This window comes from Narcine bancroftii, chromosome 2, assembly GCF_036971445.1.
Source record: "Narcine bancroftii isolate sNarBan1 chromosome 2, sNarBan1.hap1, whole genome shotgun sequence".
In the NCBI taxonomy this organism is placed as follows: Eukaryota; Metazoa; Chordata; class Chondrichthyes; order Torpediniformes; family Narcinidae; genus Narcine; species Narcine bancroftii.
Window position 1 is genome coordinate 191,949,435 of NC_091470.1, and position 22,289 is coordinate 191,971,723.

The following is a 22,289-nucleotide window of genomic DNA, read 5'->3' on the forward strand; positions in this document are numbered from 1 at the left end:
AGCAGCTACACCTGGAGTCTGTGGGGAAGAGTTTGTGGGGAGGATCCAGGCAGCAGCTACACCTGGAGTCTGTGGGAAAGAGTTCTTGGGGAGGATCCAAGCAGCAGCTACACCTGGAGTCTATGGGGAAGAGATAGTGGGGAGGATCCAGGCAGCAGCTACAACTGGAGTCTGTGGGAAAAAGTTCGTGGGATGGGTCCAGGCAGCAGCTACACCTGGAGTGTATGGGGAAGAGTTTGTGGGGAGGATCCAGGCAGCAGCTACACCTGGAGTGTATGGGGAAGAGTTTGTGGGGAGGATCCAGGCAGCAGCTACACCTGGAGTGTGTGGGGAGGATCCAGGCAGCAGCTACACCTGGAGTGTATGGGGAAGAGTTTGTGGGGAGGATCCAGGCAGCAGCTACACCTGGAGTGTGTGGGGAAGAGTTTGTGGGGAGGATCCAGGCAGCAGCTACACCTGGAATCTGTGGGGAAGAGTTTGTGGGGAGGATCCAGGCAGCAGCTACACCTGGAGTGTGTGGGGAAGAGTTTGTGGGGTGGATCCAGGCAGCAGCTACACCTGGAGTCTGTGGGGAAGAGTTTGTGGGGAGGATCCAGGCAGCAGCTACACCTGGAGTCTGTGGGGAAGAGTTTGTGGGGAGGATCCAGGCAGCAGCTACACCTGGAGTCTGTGGGAAAGAGTTCTTGGGAGGATCCAAGCAGCAGCTACACCTGGAGTCTATGGGGAAGAGATTGTGGGGAGGATCCAGGCAGCAGCTACAACTGGAGTCTGTGGGAAAAAGTTCGTGGGATGGGTCCAGGCAGCAGCTACACCTGGAGTGTATGGGGAAGAGTTTGTGGGGAGGATCCAGGCAGCAGCTATACCTGGAGTGTGTGGGGAGGATCCAGGCAGCAGCTACACCTGGAGTGTATGGGGAAGAGTTTGTGGGGAGGATCCAGGCAGCAGCTACACCTGGAGTGTTTGGGGAAGAGTTTGTGGGGAGGATCCAGGCAGCAGCTACACCTGGAGTCTGTGGGAAAGAGTTCGTGCGGAGGGTCCAGGCAGCAGCTACACCTGGAGTCTGTGGGAAAGAGTTTGTGGGGAGGATCCAGGCAGCAGCTACACCTGGAGTCTGTGGGGAAGAGTTTGTTGGGAGGATCCAGGCAGCAGCTACACCTGGAGTCTGTGGGAAAGAGTTCTTGGGGAGGATCCAAGCAGCAGCTACACCTGGAGTCTATGGGGAAGAGATTGTGGGGAGGATCCAGGCAGCAGCTACAACTGGAGTCTGTGGGAAAAAGTTCGTGGGATGGGTCCAGGCAGCAGCTACACCTGGAGTGTATGGGGAAGAGTTTGTGGGGAGGATCCAGGCAGCAGCTACACCTGGAGAGTGTGGGGAGGATCCAGGCAGCAGCTACACCTGGAGTGTATGGGGAAGAGTTTGTGGGGAGGATCCAGGCAGCAGCTACACCTGGAGTGTATGGGGAAGAGTTTGTGGGGAGGATCCAGGCAGCAGCTACACCTGGAGTCTGTGGGAAAGAGTTCGTGCGGAGGGTCCAGGCAGCAGCTACACCTGGAGTCTGTGAGAAAGAGTTTGTGGGGAGGATCCAGGCAGCAGCTACACCTGGAGTCTGTGGGGAAGAGTTTGTGGGGAGGATCCAGGCAGCAGCTACACCTGGAGTCTGTGGGAAAGAGTTCGTGGGGAGGATCCAGGCAGCAGCTACACCTGGAGTCTATGGGGAAGAGATTGTGGGGAGGATCCAGGCAGCAGCTACAACTGGAGTCTGTGGGAAAAAGTTCGTGGGATGGGACCAGGCAGCAGCTACACCAGGAGTGTATGGGGAAGAGATTGTGGGGAGGATCCAGGCAGCAGCTACACCTGGAGTGTATGGGGAAGAGTTTGTGGGGAGGATCCAGGCAGCAGCTACACCTGGAGTGTGTGGGGAGGATCCAGGCAGCAGCTACACCTGGAGTGTATGGGGAAGAGTTTGTGGGGAGGATCCAGGCAGCAGCTACACCTGGAGTGTGTGGGGAAGAGTTTGTGGGGAGGATCCAGGCAGCAGCTACACCTGGAATCTGTGGGGAAGAGTTTGTGGGGAGGATCCAGGCAGCAGCTACACCTGGAGTGTGTGGGGAAGAGTTTGTGGGGTGGATCCAGGCAGCAGCTACACCTGGAGTCTGTGGGGAAGAGTTTGTGGGGTGGATCCAGGCAGCAGCTACACCTGGAGTGTGTGGGGAGGATCCAGGCAGCAGCTACACCTGGAGTGTGTGGAGAAGAGTTTGTGAGGAGGATCCAGGCAGCAGCGACACCTGGAGTGTGTGGAGAAGAGTTTGTGAGGAGGATCCAGGCAGCAGCTACACCTGGAGTGTGTGGGGAAGAGTTTGTGGGGAGGATCCAGGCAGCAGCTACACCTGGAGTCTGTGGGAAAGAGTTTGTGCGGAGGGTCCAGGCACCAGCTACACCTGGAGTCTGTGAGAAAGAGATTGTGGGGAGGATCCAGGCAGCAGCTACACCTGGAGTCTGTGGGGAAGAGTTTGTGGGGAGGATCCAGGCAGCAGCTACACCTGGAGACTGTGGGAAAGAGTTCTTGGGGAGGATCCAAGCAGCAGCTAAACCTGGAGTCTATGGGGAAGAGATTGTGGGGAGGATCCAGGCAGCAGCTACAACTGGAGTCTGTGGGAAAAAGTTCGTGGGATGGGTCCAGGCAGCAGCTACACCTGGAGTGTATGGGGAAGAGTTTGTGGGGAGGATCCAGGCAGCAGCTACACCTGTAGTGTGTGGGGAGGATCCAGGCAGCAGCTACACCTGGAGTGTATGTGGAAGAGTTTGTGGGGAGGATCCAGGCAGCAGCTACACCTGGAGTGTGTGGGGAAGAGTTTGTGGGGAGGATCCAGGCAGCAGCTACACCTGGAGTCTGTGGGGAAGAGTTCGTGGGGAGGGACCAGGCAGCAGCGACACCTGGAGTGTGTGGAGAAGAGTTTGTGAGGAGGATCCAGGCAGCAGCTACACCTGGAGTCTGTGGGAAAGAGTTCGTGCGGAGGGTCCAGGCAGCAGCTACACCTGGAGTCTGTGGGAAAGAGTTCTTGGGGAGGATCCAAGCAGCAGCTACACCTGGAGTCTATGGGGAAGAGATTGTGGGGAGGATCCAGGCAGCAGCTACACCTGGAGTCTATGGGGAAGAGTTTGTGGGGAGGATCCAGGCAGCAGCTACACCTGGAGTGTGTGGGGAGGATCCAGGCAGCAGCTACACCTGGAATCTGTGGGGAAGAGTTTGTGGGGAGGATCCAGGCAGCAGCTACACCTGGAGTGTGTGGGGAAGAGTTTGTGGGGAGGATCCAGGCAGCAGCTACACCTGGAGTCTGTGGGAAAGAGTTTGTGCGGAGGGTCCAGGCACCAGCTACACCTGGAGTCTGTGAGAAAGAGATTGTGGGGAGGATCCAGGCAGCAGCTACACCTGGAGTCTGTGGGGAAGAGTTTGTGGGGAGGATCCAGGCAGCAGCTACACCTGGAGTCTGTGGGAAAGAGTTCTTGGGGAGGATCCAAGCAGCAGCTACACCTGGAGTCTATGGGGAAGAGATTGTGGGGAGGATCCAGGCAGCAGCTACAACTGGAGTCTGTGGGAAAAAGTACGTGGGATGGGTCCAGGCAGCAGCTACACCTGGAGTGTATGGGGAAGAGTTTGTGGGGAGGATCCAGGCAGCAGCTATACCTGGAGTGTGTGGGGAGGATCCAGGCAGCAGCTACAACTGGAGTCTGTGGGAAAAAGTTCATGGGATGGGTCCAGGCAGCAGCTACACCTGGAGTGTATGGGGAAGAGTTTGTGGGGAGGATCCAGGCAGCAGCTACACCTGGAGAGTGTGGGGAGGATCCAGGCAGCAGCTACACCTGGAGTGTATGGGGAAGAGTTTGTGGGGAGGATCCAGGCAGCAGCTACACCTGGAGTGTATGGGGAAGAGTTTGTGGGGAGGATCCAGGCAGCAGGTACACCTGGAGTCTGTGGGAAAGAGTTCGTGCGGAGGGTCCAGGCAGCAGCTACACCTGGAGTCTGTGAGAAAGAGTTTGTGGGGAGGATCCAGGCAGCAGCTACACCTGGAGTCTGTGGGGAAGAGTTTGTGGGGAGGATCCAGGAAGCAGCTACACCTGGAGTCTGTGGGAAAGAGTTCGTGGGGAGGATCCAGGCAGCAGCTACACCTGGAGTCTATGGGGAAGAGATTGTGGGGAGGATCCAGGCAGCAGCTACAACTGGAGTCTGTGGGAAAAAGTTCGTGGGATGGGACCAGGCAGCAGCTACACCAGGAGTGTATGGGGAAGAGATTGTGGGGAGGATCCAGGCAGCAGCTACACCTGGAGTGTATGGGGAAGAGTTTGTGGGGAGGATCCAGGCAGCAGCTACACCTGGATTGTGTGGGGAGGATCCAGGCAGCAGCTACACCTGGAGTGTATGGGGAAGAGTTTGTGGGGAGGATCCAGGCAGCAGCTACACCTGGAGTGTGTGGGGAAGAGTTTGTGGGGAGGATCCAGGCAGCAGCTACACCTGGAATCTGTGGGGAAGAGTTTGTGGGGAGGATCCAGGCAGCAGCTACACCTGGAGTGTGTGGGCAAGAGTTTGTGGGGTGGATCCAGGCAGCAGCTACACCTGGAGTCTGTGGGGAAGAGTTTGTGGGGTGGATCCAGGCAGCAGCTACACCTGGAGTGTGTGGGGAGGATCCAGGCAGCAGCTACACCTGGAGTGTGTGGAGAAGAGTTTGTGAGGAGGATCCAGGCAGCAGCGACACCTGGAGTGTGTGGAGAAGAGTTTGTGAGGAGGATCCAGGCAGCAGCTACACCTGGAGTGTGTGGGGAAGAGTTTGTGGGGAGGATCCAGGCAGCAGCTACACCTGGAGTCTGTGGGAAAGAGTTTGTGCGGAGGGTCCAGGCACCAGCTACACCTGGAGTCTGTGAGAAAGAGATTGTGGGGAGGATCCAGGCAGCAGCTACACCTGGAGTCTGTGGGGAAGAGTTTGTGGGGAGGATCCAGGCAGCAGCTACGCCTGGAGTCTGTGGGAAAGAGTTCTTGGGGAGGATCCAAGCAGCAGCTACACCTGGAGTCTATGGGGAAGAGATTGTGGGGAGGATCCAGGCAGCAGCTACAACTGGAGTCTGTGGGAAAAAGTTCGTGGGATGGGTCCAGGCAGCAGCTACACCTGGAGTGTATGGGGAAGAGTTTGTGGGGAGGATCCAGGCAGCAGCTACACCTGGAGTGTGTGGGGAGGATCCAGGCAGCAGCTACACCTGGAGTGTATGGGGAAGAGTTTGTGGGGAGAATCCAGGCAGCAGCTACACCTGGAGTGTGTGGGGAAGAGTTTGTGGGGAGGATCCAGGCAGCAGCTACACCTGGAGTCTGTGGGGAAGAGTTCGTGGGGAGGGACCAGGCAGCAGCGACACCTGGAGTGTGTGGAGAAGAGTTTGTGAGGAGGATCCAGGCAGCAGCTACACCTGGAGTCTGTGGGAAAGAGTTCGTGCGGAGGGTCCAGGCAGCAGCTACACCTGGAGTCTGTGGGAAAGAGTTTGTGGGGAGGATCCAGGCAGCAGCTACACCTGGAGTCTGTGGGGAAGTGTTTGTGGGGAGGATCTAGGCAGCAGCTACACCTGGAGTCTGTGGGAAAGAGTTCTTGGGGAGGATCCAAGCAGCAGCTACACCTGGAGTCTATGGGGAAGAGATTGTGGGGGAGGATCCAGGCAGCAGCTACACCTGGAGTCTATGGGGAAGAGTTTGTGGGGAGGATCCAGGCAGCAGCTACACCTGGAGTGTGTGGGGAGGATCCAGGCAGCAGCTACACCTGGAATCTGTGGGGAAGAGTTTGTGGGGAGGATCCAGGCAGCAGCTACACCTGGAGTGTGTGGGGAAGAGTTTGTGGGGAGGATCCAGGCAGCAGCTACACCTGGAGTCTGTGGGAAAGAGTTTGTGCGGAGGGTCCAGGCACCAGCTACACCTGGAGTCTGTGAGAAAGAGATTGTGGGGAGGATCCAGGCAGCAGCTACACCTGGAGTCTGTGGGGAAGAGTTTGTGGGGAGGATCCAGGCAGCAGCTACACCTGGAGTCTGTGGGAAAGAGTTCGTGGGGAGGATCCAGGCAGCAGCTACACCTGGAGTCTATGGGGAAGAGATTGTGGGGTGGATCCAGGCAGCAGCTACAACTGGAGTCCGTGGGAAAAAGTTCGTGGGATGGGACCAGGCAGCAGCTACACCAGGAGTGTATGGGGAAGAGATTGTGGGGAGGATCCAGGCAGCAGCTACACCTGGAGTGTATGGGGAAGAGTTTGTGGGGAGGATCCAGGCAGCAGCTACACCTGGAGTGTGTGGGGAGGATCCAGGCAGCAGCTACACCTGGAGTGTATGGGGAAGAGTTTGTGGGGAGGATCCAGGCAGCAGCTACACCTGGAGTGTGTGGGGAAGAGTTTGTGGGGAGGATCCAGGCAGCAGCTACACCTGGAGTGTGTGGGGAAGAGTTTGTGGGGAGGATCCAGGCAGCAGCTACACCTGGAGTCTGTGGGGAAGAGTTTGTGGGGAGGATCCAGGCAACAGCTACACCTGGAGTGTGTGGGGAAGAGTTTGTGGGGAGGATCCAGGCAGCAGCTACACCTGGAGTGTGTGGAGAAGAGTTTGTGATGAGGATCCAGGCAGCAGCGACACCTGGAGTGTGTGGGGAAGAGTTTGTGGCGAGGATCCAGGCAGCAGCTACAACTGGAGTCTGTGGGAAAAAGTTCGTGGGATGGGACCAGGCAGCAGCTACACCAGGAGTGTATGGGGAAGAGATTGTGGGGAGGATCCAGCCGCAGCTACAACTGGAGTCTGTGGGAAAAAGTTCGTGGGATGGGTCCAGGCAGCAGCTACACCTGGAGTGTATGGGGAAGAGTTTGTGGGGAGGATCCAGGCAGCAGCTACACCTGGAGTGTGTGGTGAGGATCCAGGCAGCAGCTTTACCTGGAGTGTATGGGGAAGAGTTTGTGGGGAGGATCCAGGCAGCAGCTACACCTGGAGTGTGTGGGGAAGAGTTTGTGGGGAGGATCCAGGCAGCAGCGACACCTGGAATCTGTGGGGAAGAGTTTGTGGGGAGGATCCAGGCAGCAGCTACACCTGGAGTGTGTGGGGAAGAGTTTGTGGGGAGGATCCAGGCAGCAGCTACACCTGGAGTCTGTTGGGAAGAGTTTGTGGGGAGGATCCAGGCAACAGCTACACCTGGAGTGTGTGGGGAAGAGTTTGTGGGGAGGATCCAGGCAGCAGCTACACCTGGAGTGTGTGGAGAAGAGTTTGTGAGGAGGATCCAGGCAGCAGCGACACCTGGAGTGTGTGGTGAAGAGTTTGTGGCGAGGATCCAGGCAGCAGCTACACCTGGAGTCTATGGGAAAGAGTTCGTGCGGAGGATCCAGGCAGCAGCTCCACCTGGAGTCTGAGGGGAAGAGTTTGTGGGGAGGATCCAGGCAGCAGCTACACCTGGAGTCTGTGGGAAAGAGTTCGTGGGGAAGGACCAGGCAGCAGCTACACCTGGAGTCTGTGGGGAAGAGTTTGTGGGGAGGATCCAGGCAGCAGCTACACCTGAAGTCTGTGGGGAAGAGTTCGTGGGGAGGATCCAGGCAGCAGCTACACCTGGCGTCTGTGGGGAAGAGTTCGTGGGGAGGGACCAGGCAGCAGCTACACCTGAAGTCTGTGGGGAAGAGTTTGTGGGGAGGATCCAGGCAGCAGCTACAACTGGAGTCTGTGGGAAAAAGTTCGTGGGAAGGGTCCAGGCAGCAGCTACACCTGGAGTGTGTGGGGAAGAGTTTGTGGGGAGGATCCAGGCAGCAGCTACAACTGGAGTGTGTGGGGATGAGTTCATGGGGAGATCCATACGGGGAGATTGGATTTGGGGGAGCGGTGGTTGTGGAGGGAGATTGGGTTTGTGGGAGAGGGGGTCGTGGAGAGAGACGGGATTGCAGGAGTAGATTGGGTCGTGGAGGGAGACGAGGTTGCAGTGAGATGGGGTTGAGTGAAGAGAGGATCATGGGGGAGACGGGTTTGCAGATGCAAGACGGGGTTGCAGGGGAGAAAAGTACAGGTGTCTGTGGGGTGCAGTTGGTTGATTTGCACAAACCTACAAATGTCACTATCAGGAGTCGTCGACCTGTCACCCCCATGATTTGTCAGTCGGTCGGGGTCTTGTGTTCCAGAGCTCTTCTCTTGGTGAAGAATACATCCGTCACGTTGACAGCCATGAAACATAGGGCCCTGAGTGGAGAATTCGCGATTCACAAGAGTTCGTTCTTCCTCTGTCCCCTCATTCTGAACGAAGCAGTGTCACGTTTGAAAAGTCGTTTTTTAACAAGTTTACACATTCTTTTAGTACATTTTGCTTCTAATATTAAAATGCAACATCAGTGTAATTCCCATCCCTCATCCCCAAAACCAAAACAAAACCAAACAGCTAGAGACAGAAAAAGTAAAGGATTGAAAAGAGAAGTTCAGCAAACCCGCTGGTCTCTCTAATCCACTTCCACCCCTTGGACCTGTTTTTCCGCTACTATCTTTGTGTTTTACCAGATTTTCCGACTTGCCGGCTGTGGTTATAACTGGGCACCAAAGTGCTCCAGATAAGGCTGCCATATTTTGTCAAAAGTGTGGTATTTATTCTTTGTAGATGTGTTGTTTTCTCCATGGGCACGCAGTTGCGCATCTCCGCAGACCATTGCATGGTAAGCGGGGGTCGTCAGACCTCCAGCTGATCGCAATGCAATGCATTTTTTTGCTACTGACGGCAATAACTACAACTTTAATTTGGAGTTTTATTAATTTTCTGCCCACGTCCTCCAGGTTTCCCAATAAATATAACTCCAGGTCCAGTGGGAAGTGTGGTCCTGTAATCCTAGTTAACATGTTAGATAATTCAGGACAAAGCGGTCTCACCTTTGCACGGGTCCATGTGCAGTGTATAAAGGTACCAATTTCTAATCCACACCTGAAGCATATTTCCAATACCTAGTTTTCCTTCATGTGATCTTTGAGGTGTAAGGTATAATTGGTGTAAGAATTTAGACCTGGCGTTGATCACAGATGTCCTACTCTCCCTCCATAAATCTGACCAACACTCTTCCAAGCTTCTGGATTACATTTTAACCAGATTCAGTTCATAGTCAGTTTAACAGTAACGTTTGCACACTCTGCAATAATCAAACGTGCTGGAGAGACTCAGCAGGTCACACAGCGTCTAGAGGGGGTAAAGTGTCACCCACGTTGGAGGCCTGTGTGCAAAAAGCAAGCAGGCACCTCAATCAAAAGGTTGGAGGAGGAGGAAGGAAGGGGCAGAGGAGGAGGGAGGAAGGGGCAGGGGAGGAGGAGAGGAGGGAGGAAGGGGCAGGGGAGTAGGAGAGGAGGGAGGAAGGGGAGGAGGAGAGGAGGTGCAGGGGAGGAGAAGGGGAGGAAGGGACAGGGGGAGGATCACAGGTCATGTAAGAGACCACAGGTGGATTCAGATAGGAGGGTAGAAGAGATAGAAACTGAGATATGATGGGGAGGGGGCAGCTCTGAATGGAGAGTGAAGGGGTGGGAGCTGGAGGAAAGGGGACAGAGGGATGGGGAATGAGAGAGACTCGGGGGAGGGAAGAGGCTAATGGAAACTGGAGATCAATGTTAATGCTGTCTGGCTGGATAGTGCCCAAACAGAATATTACATGTTGTTCCTCTAATTTGTGGCCACCATCATGTCAACCTTCTAAAGGAGCTCTATCAAGAGGCCAACTTCATCACAGTGGGGTACCGTTGCTGCAGACGAATGGATTGGAGGTCAATCCACATGACCATAAAAGCGGCAGAAAGGATCACTGGGGTCTCCCTCCCCCCCCCCCCCCATCCCCTTCAACGTGATCAACCGGGATCGTTGTTTGAAGAGGGCACGCAAAATCATTGAGGACCCCTCCCACCCCACACATGGGGACTTTCAGCTGCTCCCATCAGGGAAGAGATCCAGGAGGATCAGAGGCAGTACCACCAGGCTGAGGAACAGCTTCTTCCCACGGGCAGTGAGAACACTGAACGATCAAAGGAACTGCTCACACTGACCCTCCGAGATGCTCAAATGCACAAAACTTGATTTATTTATTTATTTGTATAGATGAATACTTGTCCTGCCTCTGTATTGCTTGTCTGGGTGTGTGCCTGTGTGTTTTACATCGAGGACCGGAGAACACTGTTTAGTCAGTTTTTACTTGTACAATCAGATGACAAGAAACTTGACCAAAACGCATGGAGTTAGTAAGTTGATTGGACGCATGGGCATATTTGGGCAGTGCGGGCTTGTGGGCTGAAGGAGCCTGCTACCGAACACACCCATGTTTTCTCTCTGAATAAAATAAACTGGGTGACTTGGGCTAACATTCCAAGCATGGTCTCACCAATACGTGGTAATGGTGTGTCCCTGCTCCTGTATTCAGTTCCCTGCCTGATAAAGGCAAACGTACACACACCTATCCTCATCTTTCCTCTTAGCACATCCAATTAAGACCTTTTATTTGTTGGTCTGGACTCCTCCCCCTGCTCATCCTTGTACCTCTCTCTCAGTCTTCATTGAGACGCCTTCCTGCTTTTAGCTTACACCTGGAAGGGCTCAGCCTGAAATGTCGGAAATATGTATGTTTACCTCCTATAGACGCTGTGAGACTGGCTGGGTTCCTCCAGCATTTAGGTATCCTGTCACGTCCATGGTACTATGTAAGTTTCTGTTCCACAGGGCCCTGCCCTGTTCCATCCTGCCATGATGCAACACCTCAGACTTGTCTGCATTAAATTTCATCTGCTGCTCCTGGGCCCACTCTCCCGGTTTATCTCAGTGCTATTACAATCTCAAGTAGCCATCTTCACTGTCTAGTATGCCACCAAATTTACTACACAATGTTAAGTACATTGTCATCAAAGTCATTAATATAGATGGCGAACAATGGTGGGCCCAGCACTGCTCCCTGTCACAAGCCTCCAATTTAAGACACAATCCTTCAGATCATTCTCTGTTTCCTACCATCAAGCCAAATCTGCATCCAGTTGGCCAGGTCATCGTTGATCCCATGCAATTTGCCCTTATGGATAGGCCGACCATGTGGGATCTTCTCTTTTTTTAAATATTTTTTTATTTTTCACTCTATAAACCATATCAACCAAAATATGTACAAACGTTTCTCATTAAATTTATACAGTGGTCTTTTCTCCATTTTTTCCCCCTTTCCCTCCCTCCCCTCTACCCACCCCCCTCCAAAACCCATAAATATTCAACATATACAATACAATAAAACCATAAAACAATATCTTCACATAAAGGAAAATAAACAAGAAAAATGCGTCATCTATTTATTACACATTGAATCTAGTAGTTTTGTCTTCTTATCATTTTCATTCTCATTTTAGGGGATGGAGATCGAAGGCAAGCTCTCTCTGATATGTTCCATGTACGGTTCCCAAATTTGTTCAAAGATTGTGTCTTTACTTTCTAAATTATATGTTATTTATTCCAATTGAATACATTTATTCATTTCCATGTACTATTGCTGTATACTCAGGCTCTCTTCCATTTTCCAAGTTAACATTATACATTTTTTTGCACTGCTAAACTATCATAATGAATTTTTTTTGCTCTTTATCCAATTTGAGGCCTAATTCTCTACTTCTTATGTTACTTAAAATAAATATCTCTGGTTTTATTTGGTATGTTATTTTTTGTAATTTTATTTAGTATCTGATTTAGTTCTTCCCAAAACGTATTCACTTTCTCACATGCCCAACTTGCATGTAATGTTGTTCCCATTTCCTTCGTACAGCGAAAACATCTATCCGATAATGTTGAATCCCATTTTTAAAATTTTTGATGAGTAATATATACCCTGTGTAACCAATTATACTGTATCATGTGAAATCTATTATTTCCTCCTCTATTTTGATTGGTACATTTTTGTTAACTAGTATGGCTACACCTCTGGCTTTTGAATTATAGGATGCTGCCATTATGTGTCCTACCCAGTCTCTCTTTAATTTGTTATGTTCCACTTCAGTTAGATGCGTTTCCTGCACAAATGCTATATCTATTTTTTCCTTCTTCAATAAATTTAGTAGCCTCTTCCTTTTAATTTGGTTATGTATTCCATTAATGTTTATAGTCAAATAGTTCAACATGGCTGTCTTATATCTTGCATACACCTCTTTTCCACCTCTTCACATGTAGGACCTTCTCAAAGGCCTACAACATGGGATCATCTGTGAGGCATCCTCATTTATCTCAGTCATCTAAAAAAACACAACAAATTCATGACACGACCTCCCACGCACATAGCCATGCTGGCTATCCTTAAATGGCCAGTCCTTATCCAAAATCAGTGTAGATTATATCAAGCCTTTGCACCCTTTTTAAAATAATGGCACAACATTGGCCATTGCCCAGTTTTCTGGTACCTCTTCTGTGCCTAACAACGATATGAGGATTGTTGGGACTGTTGCCAGATGTAACCGAGGGGCATTGACAGAATACAGAACTGGGCTGAGAAGTGCTTTCTGGAACTGAGAAAAAATGGAGGGTTGCACAATAGGGAAATTCTAGGCAGTTGTTAGAGTGGGTTATTGGGTCAGCACAGCACTGTGGGCTGAAGGACTTAGACTGTGCTGTAAATTTCTATATTCTAAATATCTCTGACAAGGCTCCTGCAATTTCTTCCCAGGATGTCCGAGGATAGACTTGATCAGTACCCAGGGATCTATCTGTTTCAGGATCTTCTTCAGTAATGGAGATTCTCTCGATAGATCACCAATAACTTCTCAAGAGGGCACAACTTCAGGATTGAAGGGCATCTGCTTAGATCAGAGATACGGAGGAATTTCTTCAGCCAGAAGGTGGTGAATCTGTGAAATTTGTTACCATGGGCAATTGTGGAGACCAGGTCTTTTTTAAGGCAGAGATTGATAGGTTCTTGATTAGCCAGAGCATCAAAGGTTATGGGGAGACACTAGGCAGTGGGGCTGAGTGGAAGAATGAATCAGCTCATGATTAAATGGCATGGCAGACTTGATGGGCTGAATGGCCTATTTCCTTCATTTTTTTTGGTCTAATGGTTGTGTGTCTGTCACCAGCCAAAATAACTTATTGATTGTGGATATTTGAACCTGCCTTGACTCTTTTATCAGTTATGATCACTTTATTTTTCCATAGGTATTGCAGCCTAGTTTCCAGTATATCATAAACTGTCATAAACATGCAATCAGTAATCTTTTATCAGCACGTTAGATCAACTTGAACTTGAATGGTCTTGTTTTGTGCAGGAGAACATGTGGAATATTCCAGCTGCCCAAACCTGTCTGGGACGAGCCAGGGCTGACATGGGAGGGCAAGAGCTCAGTTCTATCTTCTCGTCGCAATCAGACAAGAGTTTTTTGCTTCCAGGTGGTCGACAAACAGATTTGTAAGCACAAAACGTTGGTTCTGCATCTTTATCTTTGCTCTATCAAGGACACTCTTTGACCAGCTGAGTTTCTCCAGCGCTGTGTTTTTACTTCAACCACGGTGTCCGCAGACTTTCCTGTTTTACCCTTGTACCTTTATAGTCATGATCTAGAGTTCAAACCCAAAACATCGACTGACTGTTGATTCTGGCGAATCTGCTGAGTTCCACTGTTGGCAAAGTGGTCAACACAACGCTGTTTCAGCGCCAGCAATTGGGAATGGGGTTTGAATCTCGCGGGGTCTGTAAGGAGTTTGTACGTTCTCCCCGTGTCTGTGTGGATTTCCCTAGAGGCTCCAGTTTCCTCCCACCATTCAAAATTTACCGGGGGTTGTAATTAATTAGGTGGCACGGGCTTGTGGGCCAAAAGGACCTGTTACTGTGCTGTATGTCTAAATTTTTTTTTAATTAAAAATTTAAATTAAAAAAAATTCCTTCAGCCATGAGTTTTTTCCCCCCTTACATCCCACTTTAAGTGACCCCTAGGCCATCAGTGCCCTGTGATTAGTAAGGGATTGGTTTAGGTGGGATGTGAGTGGGAAGGGAGGTTTGCTCTTGACCCAATTGTTACTGAAATATTTTGGTTGAGAGAAATTGTCATTGGTCCATTTCCTTTGGAGTTCTGAAGACGTGCACGTCACGAGTCAACGAGGAACGATTAAGACAGTGGTTTTCAAACTTTTTTCTTTCCACACATCCCACCTTAAGCCATCCCTGATTAATCACAGAGTGCCGATGGCAGAGGGATGACTTAAAGTGAGATGTGAGTGGAAAGAAAAAGGTTGAGAACCACTGGGTCCATCTGCTCAAGTTTCCAGCTTTAAATTTGTAATCAAACAATTCACATGTAATTAAAGTGCACATCCCAGATTTTATTCCAGGTTATTTGTAGACATTTTGGTTTGACCATGTAGAAATCACCACACTTTTTCTACATAGTCCCCTCATTTTAGAGCACCAAAATATTTGGGACATTTGGCTTCACAGGTGCTTGTGAGAACTCAGGTATGTTTAATTGCTTCATTGGTGCAGGTATAAGAGAGTTGGGTTTGCTTTGAAGCTTTTGATCACCTTTGGAGTTGGTAGTTGCCATTTTTCGACATGAGGATTGGAGTTGTGCCAATGAAAGTCAAAGAAGCCGTTATGAGGCTGAAAAGCAAGAATAAAACAGTAAGAGACAGTGCCCAAACCTTAGGATGACCAAAACCAACAGTTTGGGTCATCATTAAGAAGAAAGTGTGAACTGATGAACTCAGTAATTGTGAAGGGTCTGGTAGGCCAAGGAAGACCTCCACGGCTGATAACAGAAGAATTCTCATCATAATGAAGAAAAATCCCCAAACACCTGTTCGACAGATCAGAAATGCTCTTCAGGAGGCAGGTATGGACGTGTCAATGACGACTGTCTGCAGAAGACTTCATGAACAGAAATATAGAGGCTTCCCTGTAAGATGCAAACTACCAGTTCGCCACAGAAATAGGGTGGCTAGATTACTGTTTGCCAAGACGTAGTTAAAAGAGGCCACAGAATTTTGGAAAAAGGTCTTGTGGAGAGATGAGACCAAGATCAATGTGTATCAGAGTGAAGGCAAGAGCCAAGTGTGGAGATGGAAAGGAACTGCCCAAGATCCAAAACTACTACCTCGTCTGTGAAACATGGTGGTGGGGGTGTTGTGGCCTGGGCATGGACGGCTGCCACAGGTACTGGCCCACTGATGTTCATTGAAGATGTAGCATAATTTTAAATACCTCTATCAAATATTTGCTGACATTCACACTCAGCCTCACACATGCATACACACACACACACACACACACACACACACACACACACACACACACACACACACACACACACACACACACACACACACACACACACCGCATTGGTACAATCCACACACAAGGGTGAGCTGCATCTAGCCCTGGGCTCTCCAATCTGTGTCACTGTTTGGAGTGATGCAGCATCATGTGATGGGTGACCCAGCTAAATGCTGTTACAGTGGCAACTGGACCTGGGGTTTGAATCCATGCTGTCTGTAAGGTGTTTGTACGTTCATCCCGAGTCAGTGTGGGTATCCTCTGGGGTCCTCAGTTTCCTCCCACCCTCTAAAACATACCAGGGGGTGTAGGTTAATTGGGTGGCAAGGGCTCGTGGGTTGGACGAGCCTGTTACCAGGCTGTATCACTAAATTTAAATTTTTACAAAATCTTGGCTTGGCTCCACCTTTATTACCATCTATTTGATGAAAATTCTATCTCAGCCTTGACCGCAAGTCATGACTCACTTCTCCAGGGGAGAGGGAGTTCCAAAGGTTCACAGTTCACTGAGAGAGGTTAAAAAAAACCAAACCATCTCAGCCTGGTGTGTGGTCCTGCAGTGACCAGCCCTATCACCTTGTTCCCTGTGTCCAAGAGGTCACCTGTAACTCATCAAAACTCCAAGTTGCTGCAATTGTTCCTCCCTGAACTCCTTGATCAAGGACAGTGATTCCTTTCCCACATCAAGCAATCCCTTACTGGTCACGCCCCACCTCCAGCGATCCCTTACTGGTCACGCTCCACCTCAAGCGATCCCTTACTGGTCATGCCCCACCTCAAGCAATCCCTTACTGGTCACGCTCCACCTCAAGCAATCCTTTATTGGTACGTCCCACCTCAAGCAATCCCTTACTGGTCATGCCCCACCTCAAGCAATACCTTACTGGTCACGCCCCACCTCAAGCAATCCCTTACTGGTCACGCCCCACCTCAAGCAATCTCTTACTGGTCATGCCCCACCTCAAGCAATCCCTTACTGGTCACGTCCCACCTCAAGCAATCCCCTACTGGTCACGTCCCACCTCAAGCGATCCCTTACTGGTCACGCCCCACCTCCAGCGATCCCTTACTGGTCACGCTCCACCTCAAGCGATCCCTTACTGGTCACGTCCCACCTCAAGCGATCCCTTACTGGTCACGCTCCACCTCAAGCAATCCTTTATTGGTACGTCCCACCTCAAGCAATCCCTTACTGGTCATGCCCCACCTCAAGCAATCCCTTACTGGTCACAGAGCACCGATGGCCCAGGGAATACGTAAAGTGGGATGTGTGTGGGAACAAAACCCCTGCTCTGCTGCACCTTCTGGACAAGGAGACCGAAATGGCCTCTGTGGCATCCACACCCTCCACCTCAAGGCCTCTGCAAGATGGTGCAGGGTTCGTCGGCTGCCTGCACGTGTGGTGGAAGGACCTGGGTTACTCCCATCGAACTGTCTTGTTCTGTGCGAGTTATACCTCATCGTTGCCTCACACTTGTTCATAACAAGCGTCCGCTGCCCTTTCTTCCCACAATTACTTCCCCGGTCATTTTCGTCCAGTCAGTCAACTTGAACGAACGCATCAGTTCAGCTTCACCGTCTGAGTCATGGGTGGGGATTGTGAACAGTTGGGACGATCAATCAAAGCTCACAGCTTGCAGCCGCAGCCTGAAAATAACCCATTGTTTTCTCTCCCTGTGTGAACCGATCCTCTGTCCAGAGGCTGCATTGCTTTCAATGCTGGAGCCCTCGTCTCCTGTCGGATCCATTTGCTAGAAACTTCTCCCATGATGTGTGTTTAACACCCTTACTCTCACACATATACAGACATTTTAACATACAAACATACACATGCATCCACAAATGCATGCACAGATGGCACATGTGTGCATATAGGCACACATAGATACACCTATGCACAGACACACATACAAGCACTCTAACATACACATGCACATACTCATGTAGACACACATGCACACACACAGACACACACACTCACTCACTCACACACACACAGGCACAGACACACACTCACATACACACAGACACACACAAGCACACTTACACACACACATTTGCAGTATGATTTTTAGGGGGAAATTACCACTTGGCATCATGACTGAAGATGGGACCACATCTTTGCAATCCCCGACCAGGCCTCCCATTGCACTAAAGACCAAGTTCATTGTCATATGCATTGCAAAATGTCCACGTGCACCAGAATTCTGCCTTGCTCCAGCCAAACAGATACTTCACAATGAGCACAATAGTTTCCCCTCAGGACGTCTGAGCTGCCCTCCTCCTTCAGAAAGCCCTCTCCCACATCTCTATTGCCCACACATCTGTCACCCCGATTCCCAGACCTCACAAGGACCGGGTCCCCCTTATCCTTATCTACCACCCCATCAGCCACCTCACCCATCAACCAGCAGGTTAACTGCACTTGGACTCCCAAGTCCCTTTAGAGCCCATTTAGAAAATAGTCTACTTCTTTATTCCTTCCAAGTGCGTGATGTACCCTTCCGCTTGCTGTTTTCCACCTGCCATTTCTTGGCCCATTCTCCCAACCTGTCCAAGTCCCTCTGCAGATGCCCTGCTTCCTCGACCCTCCCCTCCACTTATCTTCGTATTGTTCGCAAAGGCATCCATTCCAGGGTCTAAATCATTTGCAAATGGGGCAAAAGGTTGTGGGCCCAGCACCAGTCCTTGCAGATCACCACTAGTCATGGACAGTGAGCCAGAAAGGCCCCCTTTATTGCCCTCTTTGCGTGGATCCATACTAGTGTCTTACATGTAATACCAGAATCAGGTTTATTGCGGCAGCAGTATTGTGCATGACAGATGCAAAAATTGCTATAAATGACACTTACATAAATACACTATTTAAAAATAAATAAATTAGTGGAAAGGAAGAGACAGTGAGGCAGGGTCTGGGGGTTGTTGTCCGTTCAGAAATCTGGTGGCGGAGGGGAGGAAGCTGGGGGTTGGTCTTCAGGCTTCTGGACCTTGTGGATGTCCTCAATGGAGTGGTCTGGTGCCTCTGATGGCACTGGCCGAGTTAACGATCAACTGTAGCCTTTTCCTGTCCTGTGCGTTGACACCTCCGTACCAAACAGTGATGCAACCAGCCAGGATGCTCTCTGCAGACAACCTGTAGAAATTTGCAAGAGACTGGTAAAGTTCCAAATCCCCTCAAACTCTTAATGAAATCTATGAGAAATACAATTTCGCATGATACAATATAATTGGTTACACAAGCTATACACCACGCCCCAAAAGTTAAATAAATGGGACCCAACATTATCAGATAGATATTTTCGCTGTAAGAAGGAAACGGGAACAACAGTACATGCAATTTGGGCATGTGAGAAAGTGGAAAAGTTTTGGGAAGATCTAAATCAGGTATTAAATAAAATCACAAAAAATAACATACCAAAAAATCCAGAGATCTTTCTTCTAAGTATATAAGAAGTAAAGAACTTGGGCTCGATTTGGATGAAGCACAAAAAAGACTTATTATGATAGCCTCAGCTGTAGCAAAAAAATGTATAATGTCAACCTGGAAATCAGAAGAGAGCCTAAGAATACAGCAATGGTACATGGAAATGAATAAATGTATTTCATTCGAAAAAATAACATTTAATTTAAGAAATAACATCACAGAATTCGAACAAATTTGGGAACCTTACATGGAACACAATAGAGAGGGCCTACAGTGGACCTCCACCACCTAAAATGACAGAATGAGAAGACGAAATGAACTGACCCAGTGTGTAAAAGTAGATGACACGATTTTCTTGTTTATTTTCATTGTATGATGACATTGTTTAATGGGTTTAATGTATCGTATATGTTGAATGTTTAGTGGGTGAGGAGGGAGGGGGGTGGAAAAAAGGGGAGAAAATGACACTGTGTATATTCAAGAGGGAAATGTTTGTGTGTATTTTGGTCAATATGGTTCATAGTGTGAAAAAAAAATCTCTTAATGAAAAATAACCACTGGTAATCCTGCTTCGTGATTGCATCGACATGGAGGCCGCAGGATAGGTCTTCAGAGGAAAGCCCAGGAATTTGAAGTTCTTAACCCTCTCCACTGCTGGATTAGGACTGAATCATGTTCTCCTTATTTCCCCCTCCTGAATTCCACAACCCTTTCCTTAGTTTTGCTAACACTGTCGTTGGGACACCAATGAACCAGCTGATCTTACCTCACTTTTGTGCTTAAATCTGGGAAGGTTAGTCAGGAAGGTTCAGATGCCAGAGAGTAGTGGCGGATGATGCTTCTCAAACTGGAGGCCTGTGATTAGTGGTGGACCTCAGGGATCGGTGCTGGGACCATTGCTGTTTGCTGTCTATATCAATGATCTGGATGATAATGTGGTCAATTGGATCAGGAGGTTTGCAGATGACACTAAAGATTGGACGGCGAAGAAGGTTTTCAAAAATTGCAGAGGGATCTGGACCGGCTGCAAAAAAATGGCAGATGGAATTTAATGCAGACAAGTGTGACGTGCTGGATTTTGGAAGGACAAACCAAGGCAGGACATACACGGTAAACGGTCGGGCACTGAAGAGTGCGGTAGAGCAGAGGGATCTGGAAATACAGGTACATAATTCCCTGAAAGTGATGTCACAGGTGGGCAGGGTTGTAAAGAGGGCTTTTGGCCTGTTGTTCTTCATATATCAAAGTCTTGAGTACAGGAGCTGGGATGTTATGGTAAAGTTGTATAAGACATTGGTGAGGCCAAATGTGGAGCATTGAGTGCAGTTTTGGTCACCGAACTACAGGAAAGATATCAGTAAGATTCAAAGAGTGCAGAGAAGATTTACTAGGATGTCCCTGGTCGTCAGGAACTGAGTTGCAGGGAAAGGTTAAACAGGTCAGGACTTTATTCCCTGGAGAACCAAGTCCCTTGGAGTTCACTTAACCAGTCACCTATCATGGACACTCAACATCTCCTCACATGTCAGGAAGGTGCAGCAGTGACTGAAATTCCTGAGAAGACTGAACAAGGCCACTGGCCACCATCATATCAACCTCCTAAAGGAGCTCTATTGAGGGCATCCTGGCTGGCTGCATCACAGAGTGGGTACGGTTGCTGCAGAGAAATGGATCGGAGATCAGTCCACAGGACCAAAAGAGCAGCAGAGAGGATCACTAGGGTCTCCCTCCCCTCCGCCCGCCCCCCCCCCCATCGACGTGATTGACTGGGATCATTGTCTGAAGAGGGCACGCAAAATCATTGAGGATCCCTTCCACCCCCCACACAGCATGGTTCAGCTGCTCCTGTCGGGGAAGAGATACAGGAGGATCAGAGCTAGCACCACCAGACTGAGGAACAGCTTCTTCCCATGGGCAGTGAGAATGCTGAATGACCAAAGGAACTTCTCACACTGACCCTCCGAGACACTCATATTCATGAAATAATATTATTAATTTATTTGCATATATAAAAGCTTGTCCTACATATGTACTCTTTGTCTGTGTGTCTTATGTCTGGGTGTGTGTCTACATGTTTTGCACGAAGGACCGGAGAACGCTGTTTCGTTTGGTTGAACTTGTACAATTGGATGACAATAAATTTGAACTGAAGTTTTCAGATGACACCCAATGTGCATCCCCCACCGTACCTCCCCACTGTGTATCCCCCACCGTATCTCCCCACAGTGTATCTCCCACTGTATCTCTCCTCCGTGTATCCCCCCATCGTATCTCCCCACCGTGTATCCACCACAATGTATCCCCCACTGTATATCCCCCACCGTCTATCCCCCCGCAGCCCAACACGGGTAGGTTTTGTCTGTGGGGACGAATTGGAATCGAACACCTCGTTTCCCTGTGTCGCCCACGAGTCTGCATTGCCTTCCACACGGAGACTCGGCTTGACCCCCTTCTCCTGTTCTCTGGCCGACCTGACCCAGCATGGTCTCCTGCCGCCGCCGGACGTCGGTGAGGGTCGAACAGGTTCCCTGAACCGCTGTTGTTGAATCTCAGCGACAGAAGTATCATTGATCATTGATTAACAGAAGTGGCGATAGGCCACTTTCTCACAGCGCGATGTCCTTGATAAGTTTCTGTGAAACTGCCACAGACGTCATCGGCAGTGATCCGATAGCCATGATGTTAATCAGTTACGATGGATCAAGGAGTTGGTATATCATCAGGCAAAGCAAATATTGATGTAACTCGTTAATAGGATATTACCAAAGGTAAGATTACAACCTTATTACTCTCTGAAATTTCTACACCAAATCCTGTGGGCCTCAACAAGGGATCAATTGATTGTCGTGCTTTATACTGACCAACGTCCAGCTCCTCTACACGCTGACAGTGACTGAGTGATGGTAACAATGTGTCTGTGATATCGTGCCAGGACAGCAGACAGTAGCAAATGCTCATTGATCTCCACAATGATATTGTGTCAATGAATCAGTGACAGTGAATTTTAACGCACTGACTGGAACACGTTCTGTAACACATTCTGCACACACATTCTGTAACATAGTCTGTAACAAATGGTCTATAACACGTTCTGTAACACATTCTGCACACTCATTCTGTAACATAGTCTGTAACAAATAGTCTGTAACACTTGGTCTGTAACACATTCTGCACACACATTCTGTAACAAATGGTCTATAACACAGTCTGTAACACGTTCTGTAACCCATTCTGTAACAAATAGCCTGTAACACTTGGTCTGTATCACATTCTGTAACATGTTCTGCAACACAGTCTGTAACACATTCTGTAACACATTCTGTAACATTGTCTGTAACAAATAGTCTGTAACATGTTCTGTAACACTTGGTCTGTAACACAGTAACACATTCTGTAACATGTTCTGCAACACGTTCTGTTACACAGTCTATAACACATGGTCTGTAGCACAGTCTGTAACACATTCTGTAACATGTTCTGTAACACAATCTGTAATATGTTCTGTAACACATGGACTGTAACACACATTCTGTAACACCTGGTCTGTAACACATGGTCCTTAACATGGTCTGTAACACGACTC

General features: G+C 49.4%; 1 long non-coding RNA gene across 1 annotated transcript; it reads right to left on the reverse strand.

Moving 5' to 3' along the window:
• Nucleotides 1-18,061: 18,061 nt before the first annotated feature.
• Nucleotides 18,062-21,556, reverse strand: LOC138752557 (uncharacterized). Its single transcript, XR_011350735.1, has 2 exons — nucleotides 21,093-21,556; nucleotides 18,062-18,415 (listed from the first exon to the last, which is right to left on the reverse strand). It is a non-coding gene; the product is annotated as an uncharacterized lncRNA (long non-coding RNA).
• Between the last annotated feature and the right edge of the window lie 733 nt (nucleotides 21,557-22,289).